The sequence below is a fragment of the Plecotus auritus genome (assembly GCF_963455305.1).
Source record: "Plecotus auritus genome assembly, chromosome: 10".
Taxonomy (NCBI): domain Eukaryota; kingdom Metazoa; phylum Chordata; class Mammalia; order Chiroptera; family Vespertilionidae; genus Plecotus; species Plecotus auritus.
In genome coordinates, this window is record NC_137785.1 from 45013874 (window position 1) to 45028661 (window position 14788).

General features: G+C 45.6%; 1 protein-coding gene across 3 annotated transcripts in view; it reads right to left on the reverse strand.

Annotated features, from left to right (window-relative positions):
• ZFHX3 (zinc finger homeobox 3) overlaps positions 1-14788 on the reverse strand; it is a 974639-nt gene that overhangs the window by 265734 nt on the left and 694117 nt on the right. For all 3 annotated transcript variants that reach the window (XM_080646078.1, XM_080646081.1, XM_080646079.1), the window contains one exon: positions 10324-10689. The gene's annotated coding sequence lies outside the window, so the exon portion shown is untranslated. The remainder of the gene's footprint in view (positions 1-10323; positions 10690-14788) is intronic.

Genomic DNA, 14788 nt, shown 5'->3' on the forward strand with positions numbered 1-14788 from the left:
CTCTCAGAGCAGAACCTCAGAGAGGTGACGTTGGTAGCTCAGGACAAACATGCCTCATAGTCAGGGCATGAAGGACCGCCAGCCAGAGATGGAAGCACCTCTCAGTGATATAAAAATATATATAAATCAGTAAAGGGATTAAAAATATAGCAAAGGAAATAAGTATAAGAAAGAGCTCCTTACCTACCTAGAAGAATCAAGAGAGTTTTAAGAAAAAAAAAAAATCACTAAAGACTTGGGTTGTAGTCCCAGCTCTGCCACGAAGAGCCAAATGGCCTCCAGCGAGTCACTTAATCCTTGGAGTGTGTTCCCTCCTTGTAAAGTGGAGGTGTCAGCACACACCCCACAGGGCTGAGCGGGTAGATTTACAGTGTCTAGCACAATGCCTGGAACCTGGCGTGTTCAATACATGGTGGGGATGAGTAATAGTATCCTGATACCAGTAACCTGTCTGCACTTTTGGGCTAGAGTATGAAGATCAAATAATTGTACAAGTACTTCCTGAGCTAGAAGGCCTTAAATCTAAGATACTCTTCTTAGGTATTATTGGGCTCTGAGTTAAATCTATTAATATTGGGGAATGGGGCAATGAGATAAAGATACATTAACAAGGACAAACTTTCTCCACATACAGATATCTGATATATCTAATTCCAGCCATAAAGTTACTGAATTATGAGGAATGCAAGCATCCACCAGACTTCCTCAGGGGGGGGTCTTGTGAAGATGGATAGTTAAAAATGACATAACTTATTAAGGTGCTTGGGAATCCCGCAACAGAGGGGATATGTAAATCTAGGGAATAATCATCAACCTAATATCCTTACCATTTCTAGCATCAGACTTTCCTAGGCTGGAATAGAATTTCCAGAAGTTATCTTTCCCTTTTGGAATTACAGAGTATGACAGATTTATTCCCACACATCTCACTTGCTTTCAGAGTTATTGTTTCCTCTTATTTTCCCCCCTCTTTGGTGATAGAGAAGCCTGAGAACTGATTCTGTCAGGGAGTTCTTGGGGAATTTTCAGAAGGATGTGCAATCAGGGTATATGAATGATTGTGAGCAGCCAGCATGTATTTTATTTTTTAAAAATATATTCATAACCAATCTTCCAAGCCTACCTAAATAATCAAAATCACGAATGACAAACACATCAAAAACATTTTTCAGGACTCAGGGATCCTTTTGGAGTGAGTTACCATCATTTCTTCCTCTTAAAGCAGCTCAGGTAACTTTTCCCCTGTTGCTGAGCCTCTCGAAAAGGATGTGCCATTAAATTCAGACCCTAGGATGGGAGCTCCATTGCTCCCTGGACAGCTAATGCCATTCCCCAAATTTTCTGAATTTATCGACCAAGGTGTTGGATGGAGCAGGTTCAAGCATCTTGCTAAATGAAATATAGATTACATTTATCATTTCCCCTCAATCTACTAAAATCTTGTTACTCTTTCATGGAAGGAAATGAATCAGTTTGACAGGACTTGTTCTGACAAGTGATATAAGCTCCCTACACTCCATTCACTACAGATTATTCTAGAAGTGATTTGGAGATCATTTTTTTTTCAGGTAAATTTCCAGATTAGGATATTACAAACTTCCCTTTTTAAAAGTAAAGGCATTAATCCTGGTTCTTTTCAGTCTTTCTACATTCTTAAAAATGAACTCACTCTCCCACAATTTTAGACAATAATAAGAATACTCTTATAAATTTTTTTACCCTGCAAGAAATCTACATTTTTTTAATTAAAAAGGTGTTTCTACCAGTATTTATGGAATATTTAAAAGCTGACCATGCAGAAAACAAAGAAGAAGCAAATGGTCAAGGCTTAAGACCTCTGCTTTCAGAGGCCTGTTTCCAGATCTCTGTCATGGATTTGGGTATCATCTAAGAAATTTCTGGATTGAATGGGTTCAAGCAAGGACAGGTATATTGAATTTTCAGGTTGTGTCTATCTTGTCATATTTTCATATATATTGATTTTTTTACAGAGAGGAAGGGAGAGGGATAGAGAGTTAGAAACATCGATGAGAGAGAAACATCAATCAGCTGCCTCCTGCACACCCCCCACTGGGGACGTGCCCGCAACCAAGGTACATGCCCTTGACCGAAATCGAACCTGGGACCTTTCAGTCTGCAGGCTGACGCTCTATCCACTGAGCCAAACCGGTTTCGGCTATCTTGTCATATTTTCTATAAATATATTAAAAATCCACTAGGGAAGTAAAGGAGAAAAAATGGGAGAAAACATCTGAAAAAACCTCATAGCTTATACCCTTTATCATAAGTGTAAGGGTCTGCACACTTGTTGAAATTTTGGGGCTTAATAAAAACCCACCATTTCCAGAACACACACAGCATGGGTACACCCTGCAAGTCAGAACAGCCCCAAAGCTATGAAGACCAAGGTGGAAGCATGAAGGTGACTACCTTGAAATGAAATTCAGGTATCTCAGGCACTTGTGGGTATTTCTAGGGTTTGGGGTTTCTCAGTTTAATGGAGATAGATGCTTGTTTAAAGGCTCTGATGCAGAAAACTTGCATTGCCCTCATAGGTCAAAGTTTGGTATTCACCAATCTCTGTGAGCCTGAAATTTATGATCCTGCATCCTTTCTCTGGTCCACCATGCTGATTCCTAGCCTAGATGACTTAGGCCTCTGGGTTGCTCAACACTGCTGGGGATGTAAAGAACTTAAGTTGACTGCACCCTCTACGAAGTTCTACAATGCAATAGCCAATCATGGGTGGCTGTTGACTCCTCAACAAATTCTCCAAACCTGCTATTATACACCTTTTCCACATTCCTCAAGTCCCCACCAACCCCACTCTTTCTTAACTCTGGGAAAAAAAATTAACCCCTTGTTCCTTGAAATCATGATTGGAATGAACTTAATCAACTTGCTTTTTGCATTACCTTTAGGTAATTACCTTTACACCATAAAATGCCTTGTATCCTTAACCATTACTTCCTTTCTCCTATTCTACTTTGCTTCCAATGCAAATATTTCCTGAGCTCTAGAGCCCAACCCTTCCAGGTCCCTCCAGTTCCCTACTCTTTCATGTATTTCTCTCTCTCCCTGACCTGTGCCCATAGTGCTCCTGCCCCTACTCTCATAGTTTTCTTTAATCATTCTATTTCTTTTTGGATACCTATACATACTCTATTCTCTCCTATTAAAAACCAAACTTCCCTGGATCATATCACCTATTCAACATGTACCCTTCCATTCACTACCCAACTTCCTAGACACACACACACACACACACACACACACACACACACACACACACATTTAAACAAGTTCTCCATGCCATGGGTGAACACCTAGAGGTCTGTGGAGGGCTCTGACTATTGGAGAAGGATGGTCATTATTTTGAGCCAAAATTGATTCCTCGACAACTTTGTCCACTGGTTCTAGTGTCACCTATAGAGACCACACAAAGCATGTTTAGTTCCCTGATGCAGACAATCTTTCTCCTGTCCTACCTTCTCTCTGAACTTCCTGAGCTAAGCACTTCCAGTTCCTTCATCTGTTCTTTACATGACCTAGTCCAGAGTTCGCTTGCCTCCCTGTTTACAGTTTGACTGTCCCTTAAAAGGTTGTGGCCACGAGTAAATGTAGGTTTATATATATGCTCTGCCTAGTATAATACAGCAGGGTTCTCACCTCCTTTATTCTCCTCATTACACTTTGCTCAGTACAACTGCTGAATCCTCCTGCTGTTAACTTAAACCTCTAAGGTAGTGTTTTACAAAGTGTGGTGCATGGAGCTTCTATGTTTGCATGACCCAGGAAACTTTAATAATTGCAGATTCTTAGGCCCACCTCAAACTGTTCAATCTGACAATCTGGAGTTAGCACCTGGAATCTACGTTTTAAACGAGTATGCTAGATGATTCCTAACACATAAAAAAATCTGGAAAAAATGCTTTCTCAACATCTGTGGCCAAGTCTGGCCCCCTCCTCCTGTGTTTGTGCAGATGGGATTTTGGATCCAAGATAAGACCTTCCATTTTCTTATACTATATTTCATCTTGTTAGAATTAGTGCATTGCCTCAGTCTATCAAAATCTGTTGAGTTCTTTACTCTGCAACATATGCTTTATGACAGCCACACATGGATTAAGACCCAACATCTTGATGTCCCAGCACCAGGAATCCCCCTCCACAACTATAGTCAACCAATTACTAACAAACTCATACTTCACCTTCTTTCCCATGAGGTCAATGGACAAATTGTCATTTGTCATGTTGCCAACTGTCTTGGTAAAGCCTGGATGTTCTTTGTCTTCCATATTTCCCGGATCCACTGGTCTATATCAACCCTGTCAGAGGGAAATGAAGCATGCTTACAGGCCATTTACACATGCAGTGTAGACTCTGTGGCCAGGCAATGGACTGCAAGAATCCACCTTCTTTTCCTGTGGCCTTTTTCTAAACACCTATGGAACTTAGGTTATAGGACCCCTGACTTGTACTATAAATGTTCCTGTCCACATTAAAGAAAACTTTAAAATATGTTTTTATTGATTTTAGAGAGAGAGGAAGGAAGAGGGATAGAGAGATAGAAACATTGATAAGAGAGATACATTGATCGGCTGCCTCTTGCACACCACCTACTGGGGATTGAGCCTGCAACCTGGCATGTGCCCTGACCAGGAATGGAACCAGTGACCTCTTAGTTTATGGGTCGATGCTCAACCACTGAGCAACATTGGCTGGGTCCTGTCCACATTTTGACTCTACTACTAGACAAAGAGCTTTTGAACACTGAAGTTGTGTCTTACAGGTCCCTAAATATCACAAGGTAATGAACACAATGTCCTACTCAGTGACTTTTCTTTGAATGAATGCTTTTTTATTTTTTTTACAAAATGAAAGCAGACTCCACGGTGAATATGAGGAGACTATGCTCCTCAGGCATGAAGAAAGTGGTATGCCTGGACAGATCTCCACAGGCCCGATTGTTCCTCATAGTCACTGCTCATTCAAATGAGCTTGTTAGGATAAAGGCAATCTTTGAAATGAAGTGTGATGAAAACACTGTGAAATGATGACACAATTTCTGAAACATCACAACTTTACTGGAATCTGTGGCAATAGCCAAATGAGACATAAGAAAGCGTTTCCAAAAAAACCTTGGCTTACTGGAGCCACCTAAGTCAGCATAACATGCAAACAAATTTATTATGGTTTCAAATCTAACAAGACCCTTTGAGATGATATAGACAAAGTGTATCAATAGGTCATGAGATGCTGGACAAGGAGAGCTAGCTTCCTTCTACATCGTAACTGCTAACACATCTGATAGTTATCTGATGTATAAGATAGTGAGGATAAACAACTATACATGAATGGGGGGAAGTTCTGTGGTTTCCTTGGGTCAAGTGACTTTCTTCATGGTCACATCTTGTCTTTCCTGTTTCTTACAGGCCTGAGAACACTTGACAAACACTCCAGAACATGCCCCTACTGGAAAAGCCACAGAGCCCTAGCTCCACATACCTGTTCTGCATGAGGTCTAGGGCAGTGGTTCGCAAATGGAGCGGGGGAAGGGAGGTGACTTTGCCTCCACCCCACCCAGGAACATTTAGCAATGTCTGGGGACATTTTTTGGTTGATACAGAGGTGCCGTTGGCATATAGTGGTAGAGGCCTGGGATGCTTCTAAATATCTTACAATGCACAGGCCAGCCTCCCTCCACCAATAAAGAATTATCTGGCTCAAAATGCCAATAGTAATTATCTCCATAAAAATTTCAAGTAAAAAAATATCACGAGCACCACTTTGGGGAGTCCCTGGTCTAGTGCTATGATTCTGATCCCAAACCTGGAAAGACTGACAGATCCATATCAAAGGGTCATGTACCTGCTGTGGGTCTGTGAAGTAGCTCACAGGTGACAGACACGGTAAGACACTTAGCAGTTCTATGGTGAGGTAAGAGTACCAAGGCTGGAAGCTCTGCCCAGTAGAATGGTTTGGTCGGCAGCCTGAATAGAAGTAGGGATACCCATAGCTTTGACCTCAGAGTCGCTTACTGGAAGACCCTTGGTCACCTCCACTGGACAGCAGATGGAGGAACGCAGGCTCAGTAGAAATGTGCAAGAAGCCACATTCATGGTCACAGAAGGGCCCTGAACAACAGGTTATGAAGACGTACTGGAGACTGTAAGGATTCAGGATTTCAAGGTGGACATTAAGCAAATGTTCCAGCTGGAAAAGGTGTGGGGGTTGTGCTGACTGCAGGCAAGTCTGGGTCCTATAGGAATGAAAGGTGACTCGCTTTACCTGAAGCCCTGGATGGCACATTTTCCCCGACTTGCTATTATTTTTGATATGGCCAAGATTTTAAACATCACCAGTTTTACATATCACAGAAAAGCTGGTAGATTTAATGAAGCCTCCAAATTCCCCTTGAGAGATGATTACAGCTCTAATTAAAAATGAGGGTGACAGACAAGAATCCCATGGGATTTTCTAAGCAAGTGGCATTCGTACATCTTCTTTCATGGACAAGATCTTGTTGCTCATGTCAGTCTGGGCTCTTTCCAGTAAAGGTGAGTGTTGCCAAATTCTAACACATTATGATATTTAATGTGGTTCAAAGATCAGGAAGTATTTAAACTTATAAGGGACAAGAAGTTTATAAGCCAAGTTAGACTTTGATTTCTTTCATTTCATATACCTGGACTCACCACCTCCATGATTACATGTAGCCTAGAATACAGGAGGATTCACCTGGGTAAGGCAGGTCAGGGGAGGAATGAGTGGGGAGGTGAGGGTTAGCACGCCACACTCACAGAGGGCATTAGGGACCAGTTGGGTATGGCAAGTCAGGGGAGATGGAGGGGCCACAAGTCCAGGTAATCGAATGAGGTTTAGAACATTATCAAGTAGGTCTTGAAGGTCAAGGCAGTCAAATGCACAGGCTCAGGAGATCAAACATTGAGACATCAGTTTCAGAAGACGAACTACACATAGGCGCTTGTCTTATCACAAGAAGACTGCTCTTCTAACCCCTATAGTCTAATTTCTGTGGTGCTGGCCAGTTACTGGAGAGCCCTGGCCCTTCATAGGTTCTGAAAGGGAGGTCATAACACTTAATCTCCATAGTGGAGGGGTGGGATGGGTGATAGCCAGAGAGAACCAGCAGCAGCAGACCCCAAGAGGCTGATAATTTAATAATGATCATTAAGTCTTTTATTAATGGCTAGCAATATTTGTAGATTGCCCTCCCCAACATTCAGACCTGGGGATTTGTCTGTAGGATTTAAGGGTGAAGAAATATTCCTGAACCCAACTGTGTTTGCTTTGAGGCTGATGGCACCCAGTGTCATCAGCAGCCTCGATTCCTCCCCAGACAGCTCCATGTGATCTTCAGAATGTCTCCCCATGATTCCCAAATAGGCTGGGGCAGTGGTCAGCAAACTGCGGCTCTGTTGACTAATGAGTTTGCCGACCACTGGGCTGGGGTTCCTCTCCTGGGAATATCTTGCCCCTCTCCATCAACAGCTACCTGAAATGTCTCCTTGTGAACCTCTTGCTTCCTACTCTCTGCTCACCACGTTCAGTGCACATAACTGTACTTATGCTATACGGGCAATTATTTTTCTAGTTAATTATTTCTCTCATGACGCGGAAGGTACTTGGAGCTCTGGAACCCTTTGTTTGAGCATATGAGTACCGTGTGCCTCGCACAGTACCTGCCTCATAGTATACGTTCAATGAATGTTGTAGAGGGAAAGGAGGAAAGAGGTAGGTAGAGAGGTTAGAGAAGCAGTAAGGCCACCAACCAGGCAGACAGCAGTGTCAGGCTCTTCCCAAAAGGGTTTTGGCTCGCCAGCCCGGGGGAGACCACCTCGGGGAGAGCTACAGAGCGGTTGGCAACAGCAGTTCAGTGGCTGCAGGGATGTGATTCCCATGGCGCTTACGCCAGAACCCCCAGGAATCCCTCTTTCTTCTTTTTTTTTTTTTAATATATTTTATTGATATTTTACAGAGAGGAAGGGAGAGGGATAGAGAGCTAGAAACATCGATGAGAGAGAAACATCGATCAGCTGCCTCCTGCACACCCCCCACTGGAGATGTGCCCGCAACCAAGGTACGTGCCCTTGACTGGAATCGAACCCGGGACCCTTCAGTCCGCAGGCCGACGCTCTATCCACTGAGCCAAACCGGTTTCAGCAGGAATCCCTCTTTCTTGGCCTCACCAGGGACTTACCTTCCTAGAAGGCCAGCACACAGCTTTGTGCTGGCCACGCTTCTGCAGAGCCCGCCAGCACAGCCAGAGGTCGGCTGTGCCAGAGGCTGCCTCAAAGCCCAGCGGCCGGGCCTTGCTAAGTGTTGTCACACTCCTACCACTTTCCTTGGAGGCCTCGGAAATGTGGTATTATTGTATTTTGTCATTATTAATAATGACCAAAAACTGTCCACCTCCGTTTTTGCAAATTGCTTTTCTCTATTTGCCGTCCTCATCAGATGAAAGAGTTTGCAGAGCTGGGTTCTCATTTAGAAATTCCCCATATATAGCTTTTGAAAGTGCTTCTTAGTTCTCAAACTAGTACCCACTGCTGACGAAGGTTATCGTAGAAACACCCTGGAATACACTGAGTGGCCAGATTATTATGATCTCTGAACGCATAATAATCTGGCCACTCAGTGTATATCCTATATAATAAAAGGCTAATATGCAAATTGTCCCCTCGACCAGGAGTTCGACCAGCAGGCAGGCCGGCCAACCGCCCATGTCTCCTCCCCCTGGCAAGGCTGGCCGGACCCCACCCATGCACGAATTCATGAACTGGGCTTCTAATACACACACACACACACACACACACACACACACACACACACACATCGAGTGGCCAGATTATTATGCATTCAGAGATCATAATAATCTGGCCACTCAGTGTACATCGATAAGGATTTTTCAGGGCCCTAGAACTTGACAACACAGATTGCGTCTACTTTCCATGTGCCTTCACAAACCAATAAATTCAGTCTTCTCAGGAGATTCAATAGAATAGTCAGCACACATCCCCGACAGCTGTTAGAAATCGGTTCTGTAGACATAGAAGCTATTCAAAGAAAGTGCTTTTAAGCTTGTTGTTGAACATGGTAATGTAATATCTTGCAATCACAGAGTTAAGGAATGTTTGAGCCAGAGGGTATCTTATAGGCAGACTGTCTGAACTAGGATGCTGAGAGGCCCAGCTGGAGTGGGTAAGCAACTCGCCCAAGGACACACAGCTGGTGAGTGGTCCAATGTGGCGAGAAACCGAACACAATGACCTTACACCACCTTTCTGCTGCTTAGTATCAACCGTCTGTGTATATGTGGTAACAGAGACACATACACCCACAGAAAGGAGCCTTCGCTCACACAGACTGAATTGCCTGCAGAAACTGACAGCCCTGATAAAACAATAACCCATTTAAATTTAGGGCAGGAATAGGCCCGAAGCCTTCCCAGCCCCCCAGAAAACAGAACATTGTTTCCATCCAAATCTTGCACTGAAAGGAAGCCTGTCAGCTGGCAATGACCTCGTGAGACAACTTTGGGGAGAGCAAAGGGCCGAGAAGAGAAAGGCCTCATTCTCACTGCAAACAGGAAAAGGAAAGAGAAAAAGAAAGCTCTGTCTCCACACAAGGTTTGCAGGGCTGGCTATGAACTGCTCCAGTCCGTTCCGTCCAATAGCCGCCTTCATAGAATCAAGCCAAGCGCGAACGGCGGCTCTGGGACGCCTGCTCCCGGGACACGCGCGGGCCAGCGCACACACGCTCTCGCGCTCTCGCACCCTGGGGGAGCACGTATATGGGCTTCATGAGGCTAGGTAATAAACACGTTGTCTTCGCCCTGCTATTTATAGGTTGCTTAGGGCATCCTTTTCTCTCCACTGCCCTCACCTGCACAGACGGCGCCCGCAGACCCCGAGTTTAATAGGGACAACAGTAAATGGGAGCGGCTCTGTGGGCCCCACATGCTCCTGCTTTCCTGGCCACCATGCTAATTGCAGAGAAAGGTCAGTCTGCGTACACACACCTATTCTCCGCCCCCTCCTCCAGGTTAAATCCCTTCTCCTTTTCCCCTGGCTCCTCATTTTCTTCCTTCCTTTCAGACATCTCTCGCAGACATCTCTCCAAGATACCCTTCTCCATTTTACCCTGCCAGGCACTCTCATTCTTCAGTGACGGGTCAACCAACTCGGGAAACAAGAACAACTGTGAAGCCTGCAAAGCACCAGCTGTGACCTCCGGCAGAGGCTCTGGGGGCCTCTGGACAACCACGCGCACGCAATGAAGGAGCAGATCTGGTCCTACCTGTTGCTGACTTCCAGGTTCACTTAGAAGCCGTGCGCTTCCCCCACACACATTGCGTTTGGGTTGCAAAGGAGAGAGATGCACATTGGAAAGCGGGAAGTGGGTCCAGGCCAACAGACGTCTGAAGGCTGCAGAGGAAGACGCCAGCAGTGTCCGCTGGATGCCAGACCAGGGTCGGTCAGTTGGGTCAGTTTGGGGGCCCTTGTCACTCAGCTCCCTTGGGGGTCGCAGGGCTCCCAGGGCAGATGGGTTCTGCATGAAGGGAGCTAGTCACGGCTGCATGCTGTCCACCCGTGGGCCATCACTCGAGCCTGGAGCCCTGCCACCTCTCAGCCTGGTCTTCATCTTGGGCTAACCCGTCGCACCCTGGAAAGAGACAAGACAGAGGAGGATGCGTTAACTCGGCTGCTCCCCGCAGAGCGCAGCTCGCCATTGCAGCGCTGATTAAATACAGGACATTATCTCACCATAATGCCCTCCTGGCCGTGTTCCCAGGAAAATTCTAACTAATCATAAAAATAGAAAGAAAAACGCAACCTAAATTCCATTCCTCGTCTTAAATGAGTGATGTGTTCACTTTTATTTATTTTTCTGGAAGCAAGGCGGGAAAAGAAAATGAATTTTAGGGCTTAGAAAAACAAGCTACTAATAGTACTAAGTAGAGCTGGGCGGTGGTGCAGACAGCGGGATGCAGCCGGCGCGGCCTGGGCGGGTCCAGGCCCTGCTCCTGGCTGCAAACTTCAAGTTTTAAGCTGGAGCCACCCAGGATGGCGGGAGGGAAGGGGTGGTTGTGGGGCCAGGTGTGGACACACACTTATGCACACACATACACACACACACACGCATGCACACACAAATACGCATACCCATACAAGCTAGGTGCTCAATGGCACTCTTATGGCCCTGGCAGGCAAATGCTCTCCCAATCCTCCTTTTCAGCAGTGAAAGGAAGCCTGTCAGCTGGCAATGACCTCGGGCAACAACATCTTTCTCTAACATCATTCTCTCTGGAGACTTGGGCACACGATTTAGCTATTCCCTGCCCGGAGTTTTTCCTGGAGGTTCATCTGCCACTTCCTGCTCACCCTTCAGAGATCAGAGCGCATGGCACTTCCTTCGGGAAGCCCTCTCCAAGGCCCCTTTCCCGACTCCGGTGCAGTGCTGGTGGTCTGCAGTTAACGCACTCATTGGCTGTTGAAGGGCTGCCCCCTCCCTGAGACCTAAAAACTACTTGTTAACTACTTTGTATGTAGCTAGTACCCAGTAGCTGTTCAATTAACGGCGGTGGTAGATGCGTGCTGGCGGGTCGGCCTGGACGTGAAGGGTACCCTCTGTTCCTATGGTTGGTCCCAAGCTAGGAAGTAACAAGCAAATGTGGAAGCAGATCACGGTGGGTCAATAACACTGCCCCTCCCAAGTAATTTCTGCTCTTCCTTTCTGGGAAGTCTTCACGGAGAAACCACGGGAGAGTTCAACATCCAGAAAACCAGCTTCTGAGGTGCTCCGGTCATGTTACACTGGATGAAAAGAAAAGAAAGGACACACCCCACCCCGCTGCTGCCTCGACCTGCCCCCACGCCGGCACTGGCATCCCAACGCGGCCATCCCCCATCATCGCGGGCCCGCAGTAATGGGCACTGCTCCTTGATGGCCAACTTCTAGCTGGGCTAATTAAGCATACTGAGCTAATAACCTTCCATTTTGGGACCAGGATTATTCATAATTTAATGTATTGCTGCTGAAACATTAACCTTTCGACAACTGGCACGCGGCCCACGGCAGCCCGAGTGCTGACCATCTTTCAGTAAAATGAGTGTTATTGTTAAAACAGGTATAAATCATTCATGGCTGCAGCGTTTGTGTCAGACCCTCCGTGAAAATCAGCAGTAAGCTGGGTAATTTATTTACCTTTTGGTGATTATTTTTTATGATTTTATGATCATATTCAATGATTCATAAACATTGGCCTGGTGCCATTCCGTAATCATTTCACATTTTAAATATGGTGCGGCTGCTCTGCTTTTCATCTTTAAAAGTTTCAGGATTGATACCTGGCAACTTGATCCAGGCACAAATGCAATTTCATTGGAAAGAGGGGGGGAGGGGGGAGAGGGGAGGTTCCCAGCCCCCTTCGTTTGAACAAAACCATTTTCAACGGAGCTGTTCGGAGCTTCCACTTGTTGTAGCTTTGCACTCACTGCAGCCAACTTTCTTTGAAGTTTAACACACAGAGGGTGCCTTGAAATCTGAATAAAAGCACAGGAAAACGGTTAACAAGCTTCTGGTTGGAAAGATGATGGGAAGGAGCCGAGGGGTGGAGGGAGGCCTGGAAGGTCTGGCCTCGGGCCAACAAGGTCTTCTCCCAGCACCTGGTTGGGAATGTGAGTCTCTCCCCTGGGGTTCTGGAAACTTTACTGCCGGCCTGCCTGCTCCTGCCGCCAGCACGGGATTTGCGCTCCCATAACGGTTCCAGAAAGCAGCTTTTTCTCCTTATGACAGCAAGTAGGAGCTGGAGGCTGAGAGGTGGGCAGGAGACTGCCGTACATTCCACAGACTCTCTTACGGTTCCCGTCACGCTTCTTAAACCAGCAAAAAACCCCACAGAATTCCTAGTATGCAGTAGGTGAAGCTGACATTCTGATGGTGAGAAGGAAGCAGGGTTGGGAGAGGGCAGGCAGGAAACGTGACGTCATGCTAAGACTCCTCTTTGAGGCAGGAGCGTGGTGGGGAGCAAGCTTGCTCCGGGACTTCTCAAGTCTGGTGTGCTGGCCCAGAGGGGAACTCGGCCAAAGACAGGCGCCATCGCCCCAGACTCGGTGATGAGGTCTCCAAAGGCAGCTGCAGGTATGTGCTTGAAACAAACACCCACATCCATAGGAGAAGCCCAGGCAGGTAGGGGAAGAGAACAGATGCGCTACTTTCTGGGTCAGTTTGAATTGAGTAGCTCTTAGACGATCACTATTGTCTTCTAGACCTTCAGCTTTTAAATTCCCATTTACAGCATTCATGTTTGTCTTTATTTTGATTGTCTGGTTTTAGGATTTACCTGGACACACACACACACGCATATAAAATTATAATCTATAATAATAAAAACAGAATATGCTAATTAGACCGGACCTTCTTCCGGACGGCCTTCTGAACGAAGCCAGGGCTGCGAGGGCTGAGGCAAGCTGCTGCAGCTGCGAGGGCCAAGCCTCTTGCATGAATTTCATGCATCAGGCCTCTGGTTACATATAAAAATTTTAATTTTTCATCATGCAAGGCAGTGACATTAATCACATTTACAATGTTACATAACTGTCGCCCCATTTCCAAAATTTTTCATCACCCCAGACAGAAACTCTGCACCCATGAAGCAGTGACGTCCCCCCTGCTCCAAGCCCCTGGAGACCTCTAAGTTCGGTCTCTATGGATTTGTCTAGTCAGAATATTTTATGTAACTAGGATCATACAATATATGTCTTTTTGTGTCTGGCTTATTTCACTGAGCATAAGGTTTCCAAGGTTCATCCATGCGGTGGCATGTCTGAGAACTCCATGCCTTTTTAGAGCCCAGTAATATCCCACTGGAAGAACAGGCCGCATTTTGTTCATCTATTCCTGTGTTGATGAACTATTGGGTTGCTTATACCTTCTGGCTGTTGGGAATAATGCTGCTGTGAACAGTGGTGTATGAGAATCTGAGTCCCTAATATATAAGGATTAATTTTTTTCCATAAAAGGTCATTGCACATTATATTCACTCATCTAACTTGATCGTGGATGCTCTGCTTGCCAGCTTGGCAGTGCTGGCCTGGGCACAAGTAGCCAAGCCACTCCTGGCTGGGGGTGAGTCCCCGGCCTCCCGCCAGCACTGCTGGCTCAGAGAACTGCCTGCGGTCACCTTCCGGCACGTCAAGGCCGGTGCAGGCTGCGGATTCTGCACCAGCGACGTCCATCCTCTGTGTCAGATGAAACAGGCTGCCTCTCGGGTATGATAAAGAACAAATTAAGAAACAGAATAACCTGGCATGAGTGAGATTCCCTTTCAATCATGTCAGCCCGAGCAGATGTTGTCATGAAATTTGATGTTATGGATTTATTTCCTAATATAAAGTCGAAAGGGGAAAACAGCAGAAGAGCTACTATGTGAATTGGACATGTCTATAGAGTGTGAATTGGATTCCAGACAAAATATTGTGAATGGTTAATAGGGTCAGTCTAAGTATATTTGCTGAAATAATCTCTTGGATATGCAAATATTCTGAGAACTACACTGTCAAATATCTATTGTATCCTCTTATCTATGTGTTCACAGAGCTGCTACATGTTGTAACAAATGAAAAATGTGAATTTAAAAAAATAATGTCACCCTAAAATAATACTTCACTTTGAATAGTAATTTTTGTTGTCAGGATTTTAAAATTTTTGTCACATACTGGACAGCCAGGCTCTTAGAAGCAGCATTAGTGGGAGATATGAA